Raw genomic sequence first — 13,506 nt, 5'->3', positions numbered from 1 at the left:
GGCTGATTTCATTCAGAGTGCTTATTTTGAAATCCATCCATGTAATCATGTGTCAATAACCCTGTTCTTTCTGATGGCTGAGTAATATTTCTTTTAATGGTTTCATCACAACTTGCTAATCTGTTCACCTCTTGGTAGATATTGGGGCTGTTTCTGAGTAAAGCTGCTTGCTATGAATATTCACGACCCAGGTTGATATGGGCATATTCTCTCATGTCTTTTGAGTAAATATCTAGATGTGGAATGTCCAGGCCTTATAGTGGGCACATGTTTAAATTTTTAAGAATTTTTATTTTTTTTTACAAAGCAGCTTTACCATTTTACATTTTTACCAGCAGTGTATGAGAATTCCATTTCCTCCACGTATTTACCAACATTTGATGTAGTCAGCTGTTTTGTTTGTTTGGCCTTTCCAGGGGGAGTGTGGTAGTATCTCCTTGCATTTCTCTCATGACTACTGTGATTGAATAAGTTTTCAGGCATTTATTTCTCATTCTTATCCCTTATTAGGTAGAGTCTTTATTTTTTTGTTTTGTTTATTTATTTATTTTTTTGGTGAGGAAGACTCACCCTAAGCTAACATCCGTTGCCAATCTTCAGGTTTTTGTTTTTGCTTGAGGAAGACCAGCCCTGAGCTAACATCTGTGCCAATCTTCCTCTACTTTGTATGTGGGATGCCTCCACAGTGTGGCTGATGAGTGGAGTAGGTCTGTGCTGGGGATTTGAACCCACAAACTTGGGCCGAAGCAGAGTGTGTGGAACTTTAACCACTTGGCCACAGTCCAGCTCCCTAGAGTCCACATTTTTTAATTGGCATTTTTGTCACCTTATTACTAAGTAATGAGACTTCTTTATATATTCCAGATAAAAGTCCTTGGTTGGATATGTCTTGCAGATCTTTTTTTGCAGTCTATGCTTGTCTTTTCATGTTCTTAACAGGTTGTTTTGCAAGTGTAAAAAAATTTAATTTTGATAAAGTCCAATTTATAGTTTTTCTTTGATATTTTGTATTTTTATATCACATTTGATAAACCTTTGCCAAGTTCCAAATAATTAGTATTTCTTCCTATGATATTTTGTAGAAGGTTTTTCATTTTAGCTCTTACATTTAGGTCTATGACTCGTCTCTAGTTTATTGATGTATATGGTTTGCAGTAAGGACCGAGGTTCCTTTCTGTGGGGAACGGGGTTCTACCTTCCCCATTAGATTGCTTTGGCACCTTTCTTGAACATCAATGTACCCTATCTCTGAAAGGATACTTCTAGACTCTCTATTCTGTTTGATTGATCAATTTGTCTATCTTTGTGCCGACATCAATCACTCTGTTTTAATTACTATAGCTTCATAACTGGGTTTTAAATCAAAGAGCGTGTCTTTCCACTTTGTTCATCTTTTTCAGATTTGTTTTGTTTATTCTAGATCTCTGCATTTCGATATAAAATTCATAATCAGCTTTCCAGATTTCTACAAAAACATTAGCTGAGATTTTGATTAGTATCACATTGAATCTTTGGACGAGTTTGGGGAAAATTAGCATGTTGACAATGTTAAGTCTTCCAACCCATGAATATCATATATCTATCCATTTATTTCTTTCTTTTAAATTCTCTCATGAAAATTTGTAGTTGTCATTGTGCAAATCTTCCATATCTTGTCAGTCTGTCTCTCAGTATATTTTGTTTTTAATGCTATTGTAGAGAAATTTTAAAAAGTAAATTTCTGTTGTTCATTGCTAGCATACAGAAATACAACTAAATTTTATTATTGACCTTGTGTGTTGTAACCATGCTATATTCACTTACTAGTTCCAGAAGCTTTTTTATAGATTACATAAAATTTTCTACACTACCATTTTGTCTATAAGTAGGCAGGTATACTTCTTTCTAATTTTTTCTTCCCTCTTTTTCAGAGAAGTTTTGGGTCATCTTTTTATGATTATATTTCATCTTTGTTTTTGACTTATTAGAATAACTCTTTCTTTTGTTATTTCAGTTTTTTACTTGAGGTTTATTACGAAAAAATTTAACTTATCATAGTCCACTTTCAAGTAATATTACATAACCACGTATAGTGTAAAAACAGAAAACAGTATCCTTCCATCTATCCCTCCAGGCTTTGTCTTATTGTTTTCATAAATTTTATTTCTACAGATGTTTTAAAGCCTAAAACACAGTAAATTTACAGTAAATTATAATTTCTAAAGAAATTAAAATTAGAAAAAATTATTTTATATTTTCCAACAGTAAATATGTGTTAATAAATAAATTTCTCATATTCTTCATTTCTCTGCATAGGTCTAAATTTCACTCTGGTATAATTTTCACTTTGCCTTGAAAATTTTCTTTATTGCTTTTTGTATTGCTTATTTGCAGGTGAGGAAGTCTTTTCATTCTATATGCTTAAAAAAGTCTTTGGCCTTCATTTTTGAAAAACATTTTGTTGAATATAGGATTTTAGGTTAACAATTATTTTTCTTTTTTGATACATTAAAGAAATTGTTTCACTGTGTTTTGGATTGTGTTGTTACCAACAAGACATCTACTGTCATTATTATTATTATTATTATTTAGAGATATCTTTTATTTTTGGTAAGGGAGACTGGCCCTGAGCTAACATCTGTTGCCAATGTTCCCCCACCCTTTTTTTCCTCACTAAAGCCCCAGTACATAGTTGAATATCCTAGTTGTAAGTCCTTCTAGTTCTTCTATGTGGGATGCCACCACAGCACGGCTTGATGAGTGGTGTGTAGGTCTATGCCCAGGATCTGAACCTAAGAACCCCAGACTGCTGAAGCAGAGTACATGACCTTTGCTATGCCACTGGGCCGGCCCTCTACTCTTATCTTGAAAATTTGTATCTTATCAATGAAAATATGTATATGTTTCTGTTAGCTGCATTTAAGTTATTTGTTTTAATCACTAGTTTTAAGCTATTTGATTAATATATACGGCCCATTGTAGCCTTTTTCATATATTTTAGATTCTGGTAAAATTCTTAATGTTTGGCTTTACTGTTTTCATCAAAATTAATATTTATTTTTTAGCCATTATTTTTTCAAATAAATTTGTTTTTCTGCTCTTTTCCTTTTTCTTTTGGGGACTCTAATTATGACTATATTAAGTCACTGGAAATTGACCTAAAGCTCACTGATGCTCTGTTCAATATATCTCTGTTTTTTCCTCTTTGTATTTCATTTGAATAGTCTCCATAGCCATGTACTCAAATTTACCTGACTTTCCTCTGTCAGTATCCAATCTCCATTAATCCATTCTGGGGTACTTATCATTTCAGATATTGATTATTTTATCTCTAATAATTCAATTTGAGTCTTTGTTATATCTTCTGTGTCTCTCCCTAATACTCTCAAGCTTACTTCTACCTTCCTGTATTTATGAAATATAGTTATGATAACTGTTTTATGTGTCTACTAATTATATAGAGCCTGTCTTTCTTGAAAACGTTGCTAGTAATTTTCCCCTCATTTTGTGACTTATTGTCATGCTGTCACATAATTTTTTATTGAAGTCAGATTTTTGCTGTTTACATTTTTTGCTGCTGAGTGCTTTTGTATTTCTATAAATGTTCTTGATCTTTGTTCTGGGATGCAGTTATGGTACTTAGAAATAATATGATCCTTTTAGGGATTGTTTTTAAACTTTGGTTGGACCAAAACAACCTTTAATAGAAGACTAATTTTTTCCCACTACTGAGACAATATCCTTGTGAGTATCCAATGTTCCTTAAATTATGAGATCATTTCATTTGGCTACTGGAAAAATTAATTATTCCTTGGCCTCTGTATATGACAGGGATTTTCTTCTACTCTTTTCTTATTTTTCATTTCCAGCCTCAGTTTTTTTCTCTCATACATCTACTGATTGGAGCTCAGTCCAAGTCTTAAGGGGGACCTTTTATAGATATCAAGATCTCTCTCCAGCAGTTCACTTCTCTACAGCACTCCTCCAGGTGACCTTCACCTGGCTTAGCTTCACCAGGCCCCCAACACAGTCTCCTCAATTCCACCTGGTTATCCTGTCACTGTGCTACATCCTGGAAATTCTCCAGCCAGTAAGATGGAGAAACCATAGAGCTCAACTCATTTGTTTTTCCTCTCTTAGGGATCACTGTCCTGAGCTTCTTGAGTTGAAGTATTCTATCTCTTGATATGCATTTTAAACTAGAAAGAGAAAAATATACCCACTAAGAAAAGAAATAAGATTATGGAGAAGCGCTGAAAAAGACGGAGATATTAAAGCTATATTATTCCTGAAAATGAATAATTTATAACTTTGTTCTACATTCCACACCTGATCTATAATGCGTGGACACAGGACATACCTAGCTATTTGTGAAGGGCCTAAGAATAATGTAAATTAAAATAACAGGCAAATGTGCTCAAATAAAAGATAATTCATCTTAATAGGGTTTGGGAATGCATTTCAGAGAAATGGAAGCTATCAGTCTTGTTATCCTTCCTTTCTCACTTTAATATGGCAATGCAAACTCTGTTAAATCCAGAATGAATATAATTATGATCTATTTTAGATGAATCTGTCCATGCAAATAAGTGCTGTAATGATAGCTGTTGTGAGAACTCATAGAGATATCTAGATGCTTCCTGGTTTTACAAAGAGGAAAGACTATTGCATTATGAACTAAAAGTGATAGCTACCAAAACACTTCTAAGAGATCATATCTAATTTTGAATCATTTTGTTCAAATGGTTCAAAAATAATAATGAAGGTAACACTGTAGATAGTATATAATTGTTGTGTATGAGTAGATTAAAAAAATATGAATAACTGTCCAGATTTGGGTATATATGATAAGATAGAGAAGATGTGCCTGATAAATAGCATTCATGAAGTAGGGTGAGGTAGGGAAGAGAATGATGCTAAGGGATATTGACCAGAAGATATTTAGGGACTATGGACCCAAGACAGAGTATAGGAAAAGTGAGCAATTCCAGAAGAAGAGCAATTCATGGTGAAGAGTCTAAACAAAGCCTTCATGACCATGGCAGGGAGAGGGAAAGGGAAAACATTGTGAAGTACTTCCATAGCTTTCTCCATAATGAAGTGGTATTCCCCAGAGTTGTTTCTGACCTGGAGAAAAGGTATTTCTTTTCCTATAGCCCCTTCTATCCTTCTTGTGTAACCTGAGGGTGGAAGAAAAAGCTAAGAAACACTTGTGAAGATTATAACCCAGGGACACAGGTCCACTAAAAGACTGAGATTTAATCATAAGATTGTAGAGTGCTTCCCTTCTCCCACACCTAACCACCATACCCATAGGGCTCTAGTATAAAAATAGGGTATTGTAGCAAAAAGAGCTCAAAGATACAGGTGCTACTTAGGAGGAGTCCTTAGGGAATTCTCAAGACAACAGGAGGGACAGAAAATGATAATTGAAGAATTCTAAAGAATTTGAAGGCTGTGGCACTTACAGCTATAGCAAGTATTAAACATAGAACTCCTATTCTGATTAACTTTAACACTCATAGCAAAGGCCTATTTATCTCGGTTCCTTTAATCTAACATAGCATGCTCAGCTTGCAACCAAAAATTACCAGGCATGCTAAAAAGCTTGGAAAATACAGTCTGAAGAGACAAACTATGCATCAGAACCTGAATCAGATATGATCCAGATTTGGAGTTATCTGACAGGAAATTTGAAATAGCTGCTTAATATGTTAAAGATTCTAGTGGAAAAAGTACACAACATGCAACAACAAATGAGGGATGTAAGGAGAAAAATGGAAACTCTAAGAAAGAATCAAAAAGAAATCCTATAAATCAAAACATTGTAACAGAAATGAATGCCTTCCATGGCTTCGACGGTAGTCTGGGCGGGGCAGAGGAAAGAATCAGTGCTCTTGAAAATAGTCGTTAGAAACTGCCAACTGAATTGAAAAGAGACAAACAAACAAACAAAGAAAACAGAACACAATATCTAAAATCTGTAGGTCAATTTCAAAAAGTATAAAATATGCATAATTGGAACAACAGAAGAAAGAGAAAGCTGAGAAAAATATTTGACGCAAAAATGACTGAGATTTTCAAAATTAATGACAGACACCCAAAGATCTAAAAAGCACAGTGAACATCAAGCTGGAAAAATGCCTAAAAATTTGTACCTAGGAATATCACATGCGAAATACAGAAAAACAAAGAGAAAGAGAAAATCTAGAAAGAAGTCAGATTGAAAATATATTTTACTATGGAGGAACAAGGATAACAATTTCATCAATTTTATCACCAGACTATGCAAGCAAGAGGAAAGTGGAAGAAAATATTTAAAATATTGAAAGAAAAAAATCTAGAAATCTCTGTTAAATTATTCTTCAAAAGTGGAGGAAAATGAAGAGTTTCTCAGACAAGCAAAATCTCAGGGAATTTATCACTAGCGATTTTGCCTTACAAAATCTTTAAAAAGTCCTTCAGAGACCAGGATAATGCTATAGGTCAGAAATTTGGGTCTACATAAAGAAAGGGAGTCAAAGCATTAATAATGATAGTAAAATTTTTTTTGTATTCTTAACTTATCTAAAATATAACTTTATTAAAATAATAATAATAACAATGTGTTAGGTGATTATAGCATATGGATGACAGCAATGACATCATGAATGGGAGGGAAGAAATAGACATACTCTTCTATAAGACCCCTGCCCACCTGAAGTACTATCGTGTTGTTGAAGGTAGGCTTAAATTAGTTAAAAATGCATGTTGAAAACTTGATGGAAATCACTAAAATGTTTTTAAATGAAGTAAGTTTAGTATGCTATGAGAAGATAAAACAAAACCATATAAAATGCTTGATTAAAACCAAAGAAGGTAGAAAAAGAGGTGAGAAAATAAACAAAGAACAAACACGGTAGATATTAATAAAATCAACAATCACTTTAAAGATGAATGGTCTAAATACACCAATTAAAAAACAGAGACTGACAGAGTGGATTAAAAAACAAGACCCAACTACGTGTTGTCTATGAGAAACCCACTTTAAATATCACAACATTGATAGGTTAAAAATAGAGGAAAGGAGAAAAATATACTATGTTAACATCAATCAAAAGAAAAGTAGAATAGCAATATAAATTTCACACGAAGGATTTTTCAGAACAAGGGAAATTATCAAGAAAAATGACAGACATTACATAACAATGAAGGGGTCAATTTTCCAAGAAAAGAAAAATCCTGACTGTGCATGCAACTTAACAACAGAGAGTGAAAATATTTGAGGCATGATCTGATAGAACTGCAGGGAGAAGCAGACAAATCTGCTATTATAGTTGGAGTCTTTAACACCCCCTTTCAATAGTTGATAGAATAAATAGACTAAATAAGCAAGGATGGTGTTGACCTGACCGGCACAATCAACTTGATCTAATTGACATTTATGGACTATTCCATCCAACAACAGCAGTATACACATTTGTCTCAAACTCACATGGAACATTCACCAAGACAGACCACACTCTGGTCCAGAAAAACATCTAAAAGTAGAAAAATCAAAATCATACAAAATATGTCCTTAGAGCACAATAGAATTAAACTAGAAACCAATAGGAGAAAGATATCAGGAAACTACTCAAATATTTTGAGATTAAATGATATACTTCTAAATAACACATGGTCAAAAAATAAGTCTCAAGAGAAGTTTTAAACTATTTTAACCAAATGAAAATGAAAATGGAGCTTACCAAAATGTGTGGGGTTCAGCAAAATTTGTAATTAGAGGAAAATATATAGTGTTAAATCTACATATTAGAAGAGAAGAAAGGTTTAAAATCAGTAATCTAAGCTTCCACCCAAAGGATTCTAGAGTATTTAAGCCAAGGAATCAGAAGTAAACAAAAATTAGAGTAGAAATCAATGAAATTCAAAATAGCAAAATAATTTTTAAAAAGCAATGAAACAAAAGACTGGTTCTCTGAAAGGATCAATAACATTAATAAATTTCTAGCCAGGCTAGCCAAGACAAAAAGTCAGGAGATACAAATTACCAATATCAGAAAAGAAAGTGAGTTTATACTACTGATCACGTGGACATCAAAATGATAATAAGGCACTCTGAAAACATAAATAAAATGGACCAATTTCTTGAAAGATGGAAACTACTAACAAAGAAACTCCAAACTCCAATCTCTGTCTCCTCTACTCTTCAAGGTATTGTGCTTTTTGAGGGCACAACTTCCTTACGGCAATGACAGAAAATAACCTCCAGGGAGAAAGCTAGGTTGATGGTGGAACACATGTCATTTACTTCCCTTCTTTGAGGAATTACAGACTTATGTGTCCTGTTGTCCTATTTCTGAAACAATTTGTTGTCCATATTGTGTCTATTTTTATTGTTGTTTATGGCAGGAAGCTATTCCTATCCCTGTTACCATCATGGCTAGCTTCGGCAAACATTTAATTTTATCTGTAACACAATCTTGAATTTATATTACCTGTTTACCAAACTCAAAGTTTTTTGTTCATCTACACAAAAAATCATTTCCCCATTGAAATGCAGAACATATAGATCTCTTTCTCTGTTTTTTTGTTTTCAATTATATTATATTCTTAGTACTATATGATACTTTATTACCCATAATTCAAAATGTTCTTTCTCTGTATGGGAAAATATATTCAGAGAAGCAAATTGAGTTTTCCACATTCATGTAATCAACTAGAACATAAAAAAGTTGGGATGTAAATCAAACTTTCTAATCTCTTTCTCTTCCCATTGCCTGGTCCGTTAAAAAAAATAAGAAAGAATAAGAAGTAGAAATGAAGAGAAACAGCATTCCTTTGAAAAGGAACATAAACATACTTGTAAATAAGAATCAATAGAGAATCTTAGCCAAAAAGCATTTTTGTGACAGTCCATCTATCATTTTCCCCTACCATCTTCCAGATCATTGATTTCAGAATGACCACCATGTATGAGACATCTCAAATAAGTTAGGTTACTCACTCAGTTGGTTTGACAAGTTTGCATGCCAGGGTTAACAGAGAAAAATGGGGGAGATACGGCATTTGAGATTGGTAGGAGAGATATTTTGTAATTTTTCAAGTCATGAGCACTAATACTCAGTTTTACAGAAATATGGTAGCTAAAATAGAATCCTCTATTATTTAGCGTTTCTCTTTAATTAGGATTTGAGAAGCATAAACCATAAAGACCTGCTGAAGGGCCTCCACTTCCCGGCTGCTGGTATGCCTGCCAGCCCCTGCTCTCTAACAACCCATCCTATCTTTCTTAATACAACCACTTAATGCTGTTCCCAAGATGTTTACAATTTAGTAAGTGAAGCTACAATATACTTGAGTGTAGAAAATGACTATTTATTTTACCAAACTATTTGAAATTTCTCTAAAGGATAGTCTTTCCCTTTGAAAAGCATCCTCAAGCTTTTAAAAATTTCAGGAACATAGCTCAATCTCATGTGCAATAATAACCTCCTTCTGAGTTTGCCTGTCCTGGAGGAATAGGAAGCTTTGGCAGCTGCCTCAGCGCTCTGTGATCATGAGGAACTGTGTCACACTGCATGCAGCTGTCTGAAGAGCTTTCCCTTAATTATGACTATTGATTGTCCTCACCCAGCTCCATTGAGAATTCTATTTCCATATATAGTGCTAATCACCCTTCTTTCTTTGCTGATTTAAAGAACAGACAGATGTCTGCTCTTAGGCTCCATACAACCGACCACGAATATTTCCCTAGGCTTTTGCCAGAGTCCTCCCAATATATATCTCATTTGACAGAGTTTGCATACATAGTATTTCCACAGGCAGTCCTACATTCACACACTGTTTGCTCACCCGTTTTTCCTTCCATTCATGCATTCAAGGATAAATTCTAGATTAATTCAGTTGTTTTTCACGAGTTGTTTCTACTTTTAGCTTTTTTCATTTCACTAATATCACAAGACCTAGCAATAAAAATTAATAATGCCGTCAGAATTTTTCCTCTTGATAATTATATTTTAGAATACAAATAGCATTTAATTATCTGTGGGATTTGCTATTCATTTCTTCCTGAATGATTTGTTCCATCACTACATGTTTACAGAATATCATGGATGTGCCAGGAGGTATTAGACACAATTTCCATGTTTAGAAGATACTCTAAGGCCTAGGCGGGACAACCTTGAAAATACACACTACTCTTTATCCAGACATGATTTAAGAAACTGAGATGTGCTTTTTCAAATAATCTAATATTGTCGTAGTCATATAGAAATACATTTTGTTAAATTAAAATTCTGTAAAGAGCATGCTTACCTGGTTTTGCCCACTCTGAACAACAGAATCTTCATTCTTATTTTCAAGTAGTATACACTGAGGACATAAATCTGGTGAAAACCATCCCCTGTAGAATCTCTTTAATCTCAAGAAAAACAAAAATGTCAATCAAGACATGGGAAAGTTTCACTATGGAATGACAGACATATTCAGTTTAAACTCTTATTGTCAAGTAGTGTCCACCAAGGACATAGACATGGTGAAAACAATCCCTTGTGGAATTTTTTTAATATCAAGGAAGACAAAAGTATTAGTCAAAACATAGTAAAGCTTCATTGTGGATGAGAGATATATTCAGTTTCATATAAATTAGTATAAAAAGTTTAGGTTAATGGATATTAGTGGATACTTATGTTATTGGCCTTCATCTGTAGAAAGCTGACCCCTGACTCCCTCAATACACGCGCTCATGGTGGGCACGAGCATGCTCTTATTTTGTCTTAGCCACTATCTACGATCAAGCCAAGGATGAGCAATGGACACAAGTGGGACAGAATCCTTCCCCAGGATTTTAGAAACTAAAATTGAGGATAAGAATTTTATCTCTGTCTGGTGGCACAAGTTCTATGAGGTAAGACTTGACAACTCTCGGAAGCCATGATTCCTGCCATGTAGAACAGCTTCCCTGTAATAGGAGCTATGAAGCTAATATATAAAGAGAAACAAGTAAGAGCCAGAGAGAGAGAAAGGAGAGAGATTGAAAGGCAGAGAGACAGAGAGTGCCCTTCAGCAGGCATTTAGTTACTGGGGGCAGTCATTGTGAAGCTAATCCACATTCCAATTTTCTCCTTAGTTGGCTGTTTAATCTTTCAATTATCTTCTTTCCATAAATTTCTCTTATTTTATCCATGTTTATTTTCTATGGAACATCTTTTACTATTTAACATTCTATGAAACATTTTGTTCAACGGTGTATACCCAATGCCCAGAATAGTGCCTGGCATTATGGGCACTCAATAAATATTTGTTGAAAAAATGAAGAAAAGACTGACTGATATGTGATATCCCAGTATTCTTCTAAAAACTCCCTTATAAGCTGGTTCATATTGGTTTTATTTCATTTGCATGCAAGAGTTTTGATTAATATATATAAAAAAAACCTTTAAGGAGGTATATTCATTTCTTCCTCTTTAAAAAACTACTAAGAAACTCCATTTACTGAGGTAAAATCAGGGATTCTCAAAGTGTGGGTTAATAGAACTGGAGTTATCATTCAGGATAGGCTACATTATGCTGTGAAAGAAAAGCAACTCCATCATCCTGTTAGTATAAAAAATTGCATTTCTCATATATACTATGTACCTAAAGCAGGGCCTTGGGAAGACTCAGCTCATCATAACACTTAGACAAGCAATCTCAATACATGCTTCTAAAGTCACTGAGGCAGTGGGATTAGGGAATGGCAAATTATGCCCTAACTTCTAACATTTCTACCCAGAAGGAAGTCATGGCACTTTTACTCATATTTTCTTTACAAAAGCAAGACATGTTGGCCATGCTTAATTTCGAAAGAAGTTGGGAAATACATCTACCATGGGCCTAGAAGAAATACAATAATTTGTGAACAACGAAATGAACACCAACCTAAGATTCAATGGATGCATTTCCAGGAATTTGGAACTCCATATGTACGTGAAGCATCACTGTCAATAACAGAGATCAGCACACTATGGTCCATGGGCAAAATCTAGCCTACTGCCTGAATTTATAAATAATGTTTTATTAGAACGTAACCACACTCATTCATTTGTGTATTGTCTATACCTGTTTTCACATTACAATGAGAGTTGAATAGTTTAAATAGAGATGATATGGCCTGCAGACCTTAAAATATTTACTGTAAGTCAATTTTCTGCTTCACATTGTGGATTTTCTACTATTCTAAAATTGTGTTTTAACTGACAAGTTGTAAATACATGTACTAAAGTCTCAGTAGTTTTTATCATTTACTATATTTCCAATCAATCGATGTGGTAAAAAAAAATTTATAAAAGAGTTCTTTGTTTCTTAAAAAGAAGTAGAAATTAGTAATAACTAGGTATTCTGGAATAATTTCTTTCTTTTCTCATGTGGATTCTGCTTCTTCTGGAGTCCTATGATTGTCTCTAAGTGACCCAAAAAGTGATAAAAACTGACTGAAAGGATCTTTGTCTCCAATGTTTCTCCTAATACTACAGCTCTGTATCAAGGGTCTTATCCAAAATATAACTATTAATACTGAGAATTAACATTTCCTGAACAGACCACTTGTGAGACAGTGTTTTAAGCATGTTCCTTTTGATATCTCTTTTAATCCTCTTCAAGAGGCTCTGCCTCTAGCACCATGGAAATGGACAGAGACATAACCCAAGGAAGGCCAATGGGAGTTACCTCTCAGGGATTAACATGAGCACTGGGAGCAAGTCTCTTTCCTTCTGAGATAAGCTTTAGGAACCTGGTAAGCCTAGACCTATGGTGGGGGATTGTCTTCATCAGTTTGTGCTGCTATGACAGAATACCATAGACCGGATGGCTTAAACACCAAACAAACACTTATTTCTCCTGGGTCTGGAGGCTGGGAAGACCAAGATCAAGGTGATGGTCAGTTCAATTCCTGGTGAAAGCTCTCTTGCAGATGGCTACCTTCTTCCTCTATCCTGTCATGGGGGAGAGAGAGAAAGCAAGTTCTCTGGTCTCTTATAAGGATACTAATTTCATCATGAGGATCCCACCTTCACAACCTCATCTAAACCGAATATGTTTCAAAAGCCCCACTTCTTAATATCATCACATTAGGGGTTAGTTTCAACAATGAGTGCAAGTGAAAAGAGAGAGCCAGACACAGTCCTGAATACCTGGTGTCAGCAAGTGATCCAGCACATCTGATCTGGGTTATCTTACATTGAACAACAGGAAATGCTTGCATTTTGCTCCAAGCTTCTTCACGTCTTTTGAAAATAAAATATTTCTGGGAAAACTAAAATGTTAAGCCTTGAAGAGAAAGGAATTTCTTATAATTTTTTCCTGATTGAAGATTTGGACATTGAGAAAGAAAAGAGCTCCTGATTCATTGCAATTAATCTATGAAAGACTTAAATATTATTTTTGGTTTTTTCTTTTTTCATTAAATGAATTAATAGTATGACATGTCCTAATAAGATGAGATTTTGAGAGAATTTTAATTGCTTGACTTGAAAGATAATTAATTGCAGTCATCCAAACTTGGTGTAA

The sequence above is a fragment of the Equus quagga genome, chromosome 14 (genome assembly GCF_021613505.1).
Source record: "Equus quagga isolate Etosha38 chromosome 14, UCLA_HA_Equagga_1.0, whole genome shotgun sequence".
In the NCBI taxonomy this organism is placed as follows: Eukaryota; Metazoa; Chordata; class Mammalia; order Perissodactyla; family Equidae; genus Equus; species Equus quagga.
This window is presented reverse-complemented; position numbering follows the sequence as displayed.